We start from the raw sequence: 12179 nt of genomic DNA, 5'->3' as shown, positions 1-12179 counted from the left end.
AGCCTATCTAATACATCCTCCTTATCAATTTTAAATCCTTCTACTGTATTAATTACCTGCTCTTTCACCATGGGCTAGGTAGCATCTTCTTCCTTGGTAAAGCCAGATGCAAAGTATTCATTTAGCACCTCAGCTATTCCCCCAACCTCCATGTGCAAATCCCCTTTTTGGTCTCTAATTGGCCCTACTCCTCCTTTTACCACCTTCTTACTCTTTATATGCTTATTCAAGATTTTGTAATTCCCTTTTTTGTTTATTGCCAGTTTCTTTTCATACTCCCTCTTTGCTTCTCTTATTTACATTTTCACTTCCCCTCTGAACATGCTGTATTCAGCCTGGTTTTCCATTGTATTATCTACCTGACATCTGTCATAAGCACACTAGCAAAAGGCTACCATATCTTCAGGATAGGAAGGGGAAATCAGCCAGGTTAAGATTGGACTTGGTGTTGTTACCTCTCCACATAAATTAACAGGCTCACAATAATCTGCTGCTGATAATCACATGGGCAGGATATTAGAGGGCTGGCAGCATCTGTGCAACCAATATCCTCGCATGAGTCACTTTCAAGTGAGAAAATAGAAAACTGGAAAAGAAAACTCATCATGGGTAATGTTCTATTAATAGAGAAACTGTGAAAAGTAGCACAATCCATTGGTGTCATCACTAAATTGTTTTGATGTAAATATGTGACTCTTGGCTCATGTAAATATGATAACTAGTGATATGAACATTGTTAATAATTTAATAGAGAGGTGTTATGGTGACACAGTATATCACTTCATTGAAGCACTATACAGAATATTACTCAATGATTTCAAATGAAATTGTCCATATAGGGAGTTCCTTATCTCATCCAGGCCAACAGAGAATGGGGTGCTTCCTGTAGGGACCAAAGACATTGAGAATGATCACTATTCTTCTGCACTCCTTTCATGTCAGCTGAAGAGTAGTAAGGTCAAAGCTATGGAAATAGGCTGTCTTCCCTCTTACTGCAAGAATAATGTGATACCATAGATGTGAAGATGACAATGCTGTCCATAAATGCTGGAAAGAACATTTTGAACAATTTCAACTGTGAATCCACAGTGGCAGCTGATACCCTCAAGGCTATCCCCCAGTGCTCCGCAGATCTTTGGGCACATGGGGTAGGACATAATGGGGTTTGGAGTGCAGGATTTGCTTCTTTTTCCTTCCTTTTCTGCCATCGCTGTGCCATGAGTGAACCACCATCGACAGGAGAGCAGCAACAAGCAATCAAACAGATGAAAAAAATTAAAGCCTGTGGTATTCCAGCTGAGGTCTTTGAAGCTGGTGGACTTTTGCTCACATCAGGAGTCCATGCACTCATCCAATGGATTTGGGAGGTAAAAGAACATCGCCCACCCCCACCCCCCGCCCCCGACTGCAGGAATGTGACAATTGTACCTATCTTCAAGAGTGGAGATAAATCATGCTGTGGAAACCTAGCATGAAAAATCCTGACATGCATTCTCCTGAATCGCCTACTTCCTCTGGATTCAATGGGAGGACTGTCAAACAAATGCTATTGTCCTTCTTGAAGCCAGATCCACAAGCATTTAGGCAAATCGCCTGCGAAATCAACTCCGATGGACTGGACACTGTGTGTGGATGGCTGAAAACCTCTCCCCCGCCAGATCCTGTTCTCATAACTCTCAAATGGCCAACATTCTAGGGCAGGACAAAGAAAACACTTCAAATACAGTCTGAAGCTATCTTTGAAGCATTGACCTATATGACTGGGAGGAGCTTGCTACCAATCGCCCAGAATGGCAACAACTTGTCCACCAAGCTGCATCATATGTCAAGTCCCAATGCCTTAATGATGAGGTAGAGTGACATCAGAGAAGGAAAGAAAAGGAAGCAAATCCTGCACTCCCAAGTCCCGCTATGTCCTGCCCCATGTGCCCAAAGATCTGCAGGTTGAAAATTGGCCTGCTCAATCACATGAAAACCCATGACAGAAATGCGTGACTCTGAGTAGGTGTCGCCCTCGAATGGAGGGACAACCGACAATAAGTAATGCCAAAGCTATGGAAATAGGCTGTCTTCCCTTTTATCAGAAGAATAGTGTGATTCCATAGATATGAAGAGAGAGCAGAAATCATCTTATGAAATGGAAGAAAACATATATTTAAAAGTCTTGCATCTAGTTAGTGTGAGTCATATCAAGCTTTTTAAAGACAACATACCTGATTGTAACCTAGAGATATTACACCACAGAAGAGTCACACATAAAGGTATTTCATGTCTGTAAAACAAAAGATATCATGATTGGGCTTAAATAAGCACTTACCAGTTAAATTACCAAATATCTAATTGATTAAATGTGAACATTTCAAAAAGTTGCAAGAAATACCAATGATGAATGAATAACCAACAGAAAAACAATCAAATCCCTTATTATTTTTCAAAGCTGCCATTGATAAATCAGCAAATATCAGACGAATGACCAACCAAATGACTAAATAATATGTTCACATTGTGTTTGGCCATCATTTTCCTTCTTCACTCCAATACTACATACAGCAGGGAATAAGATTTACTACTAGTACTACTACATGACATTTTCTACTATAAGCCTTTAATGTACAAAATAAGCCAGGGCACTTTACCCAATAGGAGTACGAGGGGAATTGACTGTTTAAGCAGGGAGAAAGTTTAGCAGAGGTGACTGAAGTGTTACGACCAGGTGAGAAAGATGTCTAGGGGACCCTCTCAGCCTTCACCTGGTCTTACCGTAACAGGGTTTAATTTTAAACACACCGTGTTTTTAGCTCCCCCTTGGTGAATCCTTGTTCACCGCTTTCCAATTATAAAGCAAAGAAACCAGCACAAACAGGTTTTCTTTTGTTTAAAGAAGAAAAGTTGAGATTTATTAAACTTGAACTTAAACTCTAATTTGATTGACGCCTACGGATAAACGACTCGCCCATGCTAGCATGCATACGCGATGCACAGAAACAAATAGAAACAGAAAAGAGCAGAAGAAAAATAAAATGGAAAAGTTTGAGGCAATACCTGAAGAGTTGCTACGGTTCTTCAAGCTCACTGTAGAGTGCTTGATTGTAAGTAGATCTTGCTTTTCGTTGGGGCCCAGTATTCTTCTTAAACCTTGTTCGCTGTAGGAAACTTTTCTCTCTTGGGGTTCATGTGTCTTCAGTGGATTCAGAGGCTTGTGAGAAAGAGATGGGAGCAGACAGGAGAGATCTTCTCAGTCCAGGAGCAAACAGACTTTCTGAGTTCAAACTCTCTGTGGCCAGTTCAAAAGACTGGAACAGCCAGTTAGTTATGTGAGCAGCTGGTCTAACCAGTCCTGGCCCCTGTGGATTGCATCACCCCAGCAGGTGCTTCCCCACCCCCCTCACTGTCCAGTGATCAACATCCATTGTGGGTTGAATGTCCTTTGTCCTTCCAAGCAAATGTCTTTTCCAGCCACGGCTGGTCCCTTTAACAAGTCATTTCCTCGCTCCAGCAACAGTTAAAAAAAATCAATGTTCATGACAAAATTAATGTGCCTCATTCTTGGCAGGTGTGGCCTAGCATGACGTAAGGTTTCAGTGAAAAGATGGATTTTAGGAAGATTTTTCAAGGAGAGAGAAGCAAAGAGGTGGCAGGTTTAGGGAAGAAGTTCCAGAGAGCACAGTTTAGGTGAATAAATACTCAGCTGCTAAATATGAAGTGAAAGGAGGGCATCAGATCCAGAAGACCAAAAGGTACAGGTGAGAAAGTAGGTTTGCAGAAGCTTGCAGAGGTAAAGTGGAGTGAGCTAAGAAAGGATTTGATGAGAATGAGGATATTGAATTTAACCAGTTCGCAATAATTGGAGTGATGGGTGAGTGGGGCTAAGTGTATGATACAATACAGGCAGCTGTATTTGGACAAGTTGAGGTTTAAGGAAAGACAATAGAAAGTCAGCAAGGACACCATTGGAATAATTGGAAAACTGTAACCTGCAGAGTAGGGGCGGGGGGGGGCGGGAATGTTAATGCGTGTGGAGGGTTAAAACATCAGAAATGCTGCCATGTCTGAAACCTGACATGATATTGCACACTTCCGGATTTAACCATACATGTATCAAGGCACGCGGAAAACCCCTGCAGGACAGGCAGGTGGACGATTATCATATGAAAGTGGCAATTGATTGAAGATTTAACCCTGCATACTGGCTTTAACTGCCAGATCACAGGCTTCCCAAGCTGTTTGAAGCTCGTCAGAGTTAACAAGGCAATAGTACAGTGGGAATTGACAGGGCTGTGAAATTAACAGGCTGGAAGGCCTTTACATACTGAACTGTGACAGTTGCTTCCTTGCTTAAGTGAAAGGCTTTTGCTCATAGGACTTGTTCTGAGAGTGTGTCTTCACTGCTTTGGAGGTGATGTCCAAGACTTCGGAGGTCATGTCTGCTACCATGGACATTTGTAACTCTGATTTTTAGTTCCCTGCTGTCAGCCTTCTCAGCAGCATTGGAATGATCTTTCTGTCTTATTGACACTCATTGCTCGTCTCCTACTCTGGTCAGACCATTTTCCTCAAGGCTGAGCAGAGCTTGGAGTATCTTGGGCCCTCCAAATGTGACTCTCCACTGCTGTCCCTGTTTCCAACACCTTCTCCTGCTCACTTGTGATGTCTGGCTCACTTCGTGACAACGTAGCCTTGAGAGCTCCACCGAGGTGTGTGTATCTGAACTGGTGGATATCATTGTGCAGCTGATCATATTTCAGTTACTGGTGACAGCAGGTCAACATGAGCGAGTGTTGCATGCCATGTGGCTGTGTGATATGTAATTCTGTCACCAGTTATCTGGGAGATCCCCATCTCCAGTGACCATGCACTCCAACATTCTGCTGATTTGCAATGCCTCTGCCTCCGCAGCAGTCAGGAAGGCAATGAATGGAAGGTCACCTCTCCCTGGTGTTCTGTACTTTATTCTTCTGCAAGGAGAGAAAACAGAAAGTCATAAGTGTGAAAAATTGTTTTTTTCTGAGAATGGAAGGGCAACATTTGTGGAGGGTAACTGTGAGGGATGGGTGTCAGATGGCAATAAGATGAAGGTGAGTGACGGTGGTGGCTATTCAGATGGGGATGTGAGGAGATGACTCATGAGAGAGAGGAATGAGTGGAGCTGCAAGGTGTGTTGGGCTGGTCCTCACTGCTGCTGGCATCGGAAGGAATGGCGTGGGTTAATCAAGCATCATGATCTTGGTGCCCGTTTTCGAGGGCCGCCGAATTTTGGCCCCAGGAAGTTAGGAGATAAGAAATTCATAAGAAAGTTAGTGGAGAGTTTTTTTCCAAGGATGAATGATGAGGGTTAATAAATTGGGAGAGGGTGAGGGATGCTAGTAGTACAATGATGAAAATTATATAATCCTGCAAACTTGCCAACCTTACCCTGAATTGGTTACTTAATATTAGAAGTTTCCTGGAGCTAGGCCTGTCCTTCTGGTGCCTGAGTTGGCAATTGCACTTGGACCTGTGATTTCTAGCTGCAGTAGAGAGAGAAGAGAGAGAGGGAGAGATCACACAACTTGCAATTTTCACCTTGTTGTTGTGGAACTACTACACCCAAAGTGTACTGTGACAACCAGCTTTGATGCTGTTTTTATGATAACTTCAGACATTGTGGCCTACGTTAGTCAGTCAGCCAGGTCCAGATTGTAATGAATGACAACCTGTTTCATCATTAGCCATTGGAGACATGGCAGTGGGAAGAAAGCTCACTGGATAGTATTACACCAACAACAGCCTTAGCAAGAAGTACAATCATATCGTGGGAACAGAGGGGGAAACAAATATTGTATCATCATCCAAATAACTGAAATAGAGAAAGGAAAGTTTTGAGGAGGGAAAAACAAAATGTTTCCTTGAATGCAAGCACATTTAGCAAATCTGTATGGGAGGTGGAGAAAAACAAACTTATAATGTAAATAACTGGGAGCAAGAGATTTTGGAGAATGAAGTGCAAACACTACACATGCCTTAACCATGTTCTCTAAAGAAGTTGGAAAATGCTACAGTTATATCTACGAGACCTTTATTTTTCAGTTTTAGCAAGATGAGCAATATTTTTGGTTTAGGTCAGTCATGTGATATATTGCTTCAGTAATTTTCTGTATTACACCAATGGGCAAATTGGGTCATATGCTGTATGGGGCTTCTGGTAAATGTTAAAAACTACATTCCATTCCCTGGTCTGTCTGTGAGTAATGAAATGATAAATCTATAGGCTGTTAGTACTTTATAGTAAATAAAGAGGACATTTTTCAGGAGGTAAAAAGCAGAGTTCAAAACACCCTGAAGGGCAATTTAACCTAACAGTACTTTGAGAAATCAGTGTTGCTATTCAAGACTTTCTGATCTGTGGATTTAATTTTGTGTGTTTAACGTTCAAAATGACGTATTCGATCTTCATTTTACATAAAATACATTACTGAATTTTGCGTTGACATAACTCGTCTAACTAGTCTCTTTAATACAGAGCATGGTTTAAACAGCACACAAAAAACTAATGAAGAGTATTTTGTGCTTCGCTACAGGCAATGCAAACTGGAAACAGAAAATTTTTACTGGAAAAAAAACTTTGAGATTTAATGACTTACCTTGTTGTTAAAAGCAAACTAGGAAAAATCCATTCTCTATCATTGTGATTAGAACTATAAATGTGAAAATAAATTCAAAATCATTTACATCCTCTGAATCAAATGACAGTAAAATTGAATTGTATGATAGACAAGGGAAGAAAATGTGACTGTTTTACTAAGTGGCAGATTTCTGGGAGTTTGCTATGCAGCACAATCATGATGTGCACTGAGAGTTCACAACCCACTGAGAGTAGCACGGCAGCATTCTGCAGCTTTTACTGAGGTGTTATGTATGCATTATTAAAGGGGAAGGAAAGTTCAAAGCACTACCTCTTTAATAGAAGGAAGCAATATCAACTTTAGAAATTCTTTGGCATTTTAGTAAAAATGTCAGATTTATTGACACCATGAAGGTCTCTGAGTCAGCCCCCTGTCCCAGTGATGTTACAAACAAGAATGGTTCTGTATATCCCTGTGCGGTATTATAAGTAAACAACCGAGCTGTTACTTAGTTTTGGCGCCATTCCAGAGCTAACCACTGATGGAAATGAAAGTGGGGCGTTTTCTGTAGCTGAAGTCTGATCCATAATACCGGTTTATACTTACAGACAACATCTCACAAATTTATAATGGAAAAAAGCTGACACAAAAGTGTGACGAATAGAATGCCAACAGGAAGTAAGGTTCTATAGTAACTGCGTGCAGATGGAAGGGCCGTGACATTCTGCAGTGGTTCTTCCAATCTGTCGTTGAAACTTTGGTGGTAAATCAACAGACTCTCATGATCATTTAAAGCTGGCGGCACCAAGATGAGGCTTCAGTGCCACTATGGGTAGGCAGCCATGAACAGTGCTGCATAAGGTAAGTGGGGGGCAGGTGGTTTGGAGGCCATTGTCAGACTGCGCTCTGCAAGGGTGGGAATTAGGGTCTGGGGGGCTCTGCAAGGGAATTCAGGAGCTCAGGGGCTCTGCAGATGGGGATCAGGGTCTGGGGGGGGCTCTGCAAGGTGGGGTCGGGATCTCAGCTCTGTAATGGGGATGCAGGACGAATTGCGACCTATAGGATTTGGTATCACCCTATGCCAGTGTCCCTGAAGATCACAGTAGCACGAAACTTTTACACGTCTGGATCATTCCAAGGATCCACTGGGGACATATGTAGGGTCTCCCAGACAGTAGCATCAAGGAGGTGACCAGTGCCCTGTTCAAGAGGGCCAGCGACTATGTGCACTACCAGACTGACCCTGACAGTCAGGCAAAGAGGACCATTGGGTTTGGGCCCATCGCTGGATTTCCCCAGGTGCAAGGTATGATAGATTACACACATATGGCCATCAAGGCTCCAACAGACCAGCCAGCTGCCTTCAACAGAAGGGGCTTTCATTCCATTCATGTTCAACTGGACTGTGACCACTGCAAGCGTTTCCTGCAGGCGTGTGCCCGCTTCCCGGGAAGCAGCCATGATGCCTATATACTTCAACAGTTGCAGGTACCACTGCTTTTCAGGCCCCTCGCTCGTCTTCAGGGATGGATTCTCAGGGACAAGGACTATGTAATGAACACTTGGTTACTTATGCCTGTGAGGAATCCTTGCAAGGCAGTGGAGAAGAGCTACAACATTTGCCACAGCTCCACCCGAGCGACCATCAAGCCGGTCACTGGGCTGCCGGAGATGATATTCCACTTCCTAGATTGATCCGGTGGAGTCCTGCAGTATATCCCAGCGAGGGTTTTGTGGATGGTTGTGCTCTGCACAGTCTAGCACTGCAGAGCGGGCCAGCCTTACCTGACGATGAGATGCCTGAGCGACATTACTCCACCGTCGAGCAGGACATGAAGGATGGTGATGACTAGGCAGCACTGGATGTTGAACCCCGACACTACCAGGCACATTGAACTATGGGCCAAGGAGGCAAGAGACAATCTCCAGCCACCTTGATGTCCACTCACAGAGAGTCCAATAAAGACTCACCTCAATGCATGTAGTCTGGTGCCTCCTTTCCATTTGTGTCCCGTGCCTAGCACCCGGCTGAAACATGTGCTAGAGCCCATGGGAGATCATATTCAAATTAGAGCATGGCTACCCGACCCAAACTCGACGGGACCCGACGACATGTGTCTGGTTCGGGTTGGGTTCTCTTCCAAGTCCAAAATATGGGATTGGGCTGGTTGGGTTCGGCTGGACGTGGACAGAGATCAGGACAAACAGAAATCAGAGGTGACAAGAGTGGGGGGGGGGTGGGGGTGGGGGGGCGGTGGGGAAAGAAACAGCTACAAGTTCCGACATAAAGCACCCGAGTGAAATTAACCCAACCCCTTACACTCTGAAAAAAATCGAGGTAATCAGGCAGAGTCAACTTGGTTTTGTGAAAGGGAAATCATGTTTAACCAATATATTGGAGTTCTTTGAGGGTCTTACATGTGCTGTGGCTAAAGGGGAACCGGTGGATGTATTGTACTTAGGTTTCCAGAAGGCATTTGATAAGGTGCCACATCAAAGGTTATTGCAGAAAATAAAAGCTCATGATGTCGGGTGTAACATATTGGCATGGATAGAAGATTGGCTAGCTAACAGGAAACAGAGAATGGGCATAAATGGATCATTTTCTGGTTGGCAAGATGCAACGAGTGGTGTGCCACAGGAATCTGTTCTGGAGCCTCAACTTTTTACAATTTATGTCAATGACTTAGATGAAGGGACCGGAGGTATGGTTGTTAAATTTGCTGATGACACAAAGATAGGTAGGAAAGTAACTTGTGAAGAGGACTTAACGGGGCTACAAAGGGATATAGATAGGTTAAGTGAGTGGGTAAAAACCTGGCAAATTGAGTATAATGTGGGAAAGTGTGAAATTGACCACTTTGGCAGGAAGAATAATAAAGAAGCATATTATCTAAATGGTGAGAGATTGCAGAGTTCTGAGATGCAGAGGGATCTGGGTGTCCTAGTGCATGAATCGCAAAAGGTTAGTATGCAGGTACAGCACGTAATTAGGAAAGCTAATAGAATGTTATCATTTATTGCGAGAGGAATTGAATACAAAAGTTAGGTGGTTATGCTTCAGCTATACAGGGCATTGGTGAGACCACATCTGGAGTACTGTGTACAGTACTGGTCTCTTTATTTAAGGAAGGATGTAAATGCGTTGGAGGCAGTACAGAGAAGGTTTACTAGACTAATACCTGGAATGGGCGGGCTGTCTTACAAGGAAAGATTGGACAGGCTAAGCTTGTATCCGCTGGAATTTAGAAGAATAAGAGGCGACTTCATTGAAACATATTAGATTCTGAGGGGTCTTGACAGGGTGGATGTGGAAAGGATGTTTCCCCATGCGGGAGAATCTAGAACTAGGGGTCACTGTTTAAAAATAAGGGGTCACCCATTTAAGACAGAGATGAGGAGCAATTTTTTCTCTGAGAGTCGTGAGTCTTTGGAATTCTCTTCCTCAAAAGGCAGTGGAAGCAGAGTCTTTGAATATTTTTAAGGCAGAGATCGATAGATTTTTGATAAGCAAATGGGCGGCACAGTGGCGCAGTGGTTAGCACCGCAGCCTCACAGTTCCAGAGACCCGGGTTCAATTCTGGGTACTGCCTGTGCGGAGTTTGCAAGTTCTCCCTGTGACTGCGTGGATTTTCGCCGGATGCTCCGGTTTCCTCCCACAGCCAAAGACTTGCAGGTGATAGGTAAATTGGCCATTGTAAATTGCCCCTAGTGTAGGTAGGTGGTAGGGAATATGGGATTACTGTAGGGTTAGTATAAATGGGTGGTTGTTTGTCAGCACAGACTCGGTGGGCCGAAGGGCTTGTTTCAGTGCTGTATCTCTAAATAAAAAATAAAATAAAAAAAGTGGGTGGAAGTGTATCGGGGGTAGGTGGTAATGTGGAGTAATCAGTTCAGCCATGAGCTTGTTGAATGAGCCAAATTTATTTAGTAGCCTAACTGTGCGTGAACATTTATCAAATAGTGTTCACAACATGATCAAATTCAAGGTAGCGTATGAAAGTGAAAAGCACAAATCAGCGACTAGAATTTTAGACTTGGGTAAGGCTGACTTTACCGGGATGGGACAGCGACTGTCCACGGTAAACTGGGTAGATCTGTTAATGGGTCAAACGACTGAAGAACAGCGGAGAATATTTAAAGAAACATTTAACGAAATACAGTGCGAGTATATGCCCCTGAGAGGAAAAACAGCCATGGACAACTAAAGAGATTAGGGATAGCATAAAACAAAAAGAAGGGGCTTACAGAAATGCAAAACGCAGCACAGATCCGGCCGAATGGGTTTGATACAAAGACCAGCGAAGGGACACAAAGCAGCTTATAAGAGCTACTAAAAAAGATTATGAACGGCAACTTGCAAGGGACATCAAAATCAATAAGAAGAAATGTTATAGTTACATAAAGGGAAAGCGGATGGTCAAGAGCAATGTAGGCCCACTAAAAGCTGAAAATGGAGATACGGTCATTGACAATGGGGAAATGGCAAACATGTTGAACAATTACTTTGCCTCAGTATTTACAGCTGAAAAGGAGGATGACTTGCCGGAAGTCCTGAAAAAATTAATAGCCGAAAGGGGACAGGGACTTAATATAGTTAACGTAAGTAAAACATCAGTAACAAGGAAATTAGTGGAACTAAAGAGTGAGAAATCCCCAGGACCTGACGGTTTCCATCCGTGGGTGTTAAAGGAAGTAGGGGAGCACATTGTAGATGCCCTAACCATAGTCTTTCAGAGTTCCCTAGATTCAGGAGTGGTCCCTCTGGATTGGAAAGTTGCACATGTCAGTCCACTTTTTAAGAAGGGTGAAAGGGGGAACCAAGGAAATTACAGACCAGTTAGCCTGACATCTGTGGTGGGCAAGTCGCTGGAGTCTATAATCAAGGATAGAGTGACTGAACACCTAGAAAAATTTCAGTTAATCAGGGACAGCCAGCATGGATTCATGACAGGAAGGTCATGCCTGACAAATCTCATTGAATTTTGTGAAGAGGTGACTAAGGTAGTGGACAGGGGAGTGTCTATGTATGTTATTTATATGGACTTCCAGAAGGCATTTGATAAAGTCCCACATAAGAGACTGTTAACTAAGGTAGAACCCCATGGAGTTGAGGGTAAATTATTGACATGATTAGGAAGTTGGTTGAGTGGTAGGCGACAGAGAGTGGGGATAATGGGTTAGTACGCCGATTGGCAGGATGTGACTAGTGGTGTCTCGCAGGGATCTGTGTTGGAGCCTCAATTATTCACATTATTCATTAACGACTTGGATGATGGCATAGTAAGTCATATATCCAAATTTTCTGATGATACAAAATTAGACGGCATTGTAGACGTCTAGATAGCATAAAATAGCAAGGAGATATTGACAGACTAGGTGAGTGGGAAAAACTGTGGCAGATGGATTTCAATGCAGGCAAGTGTGACCAAAAAAGGATAGAGCAGGGTACTTTCTAAATGGGAAGAGGTTAAGTACAGTGGATGTCCAAAGAGACTTGGGGGTTCAGATGCATAGATGTTTAAAATGCCACAAGCAAGTACAGAAAATAATCAAAAAGGCTAATGGAATGCTAGC

At 43.2% G+C, this 12179-nt stretch overlaps 1 protein-coding gene across 5 annotated transcripts in view; it reads left to right on the top strand.

Moving 5' to 3' along the window:
- sgcg (sarcoglycan, gamma) overlaps positions 1-12179 on the top strand; it is a 702223-nt gene that overhangs the window by 312220 nt on the left and 377824 nt on the right. The gene's annotated exons all lie outside the window — the stretch shown is intronic.

Source organism: Heterodontus francisci, chromosome 6 (genome assembly GCF_036365525.1).
Source record: "Heterodontus francisci isolate sHetFra1 chromosome 6, sHetFra1.hap1, whole genome shotgun sequence".
Taxonomy (NCBI): domain Eukaryota; kingdom Metazoa; phylum Chordata; class Chondrichthyes; order Heterodontiformes; family Heterodontidae; genus Heterodontus; species Heterodontus francisci.
Note: the sequence above shows the minus strand (reverse complement) of the source record. Positions and strands in the feature narration are given on the sequence as shown.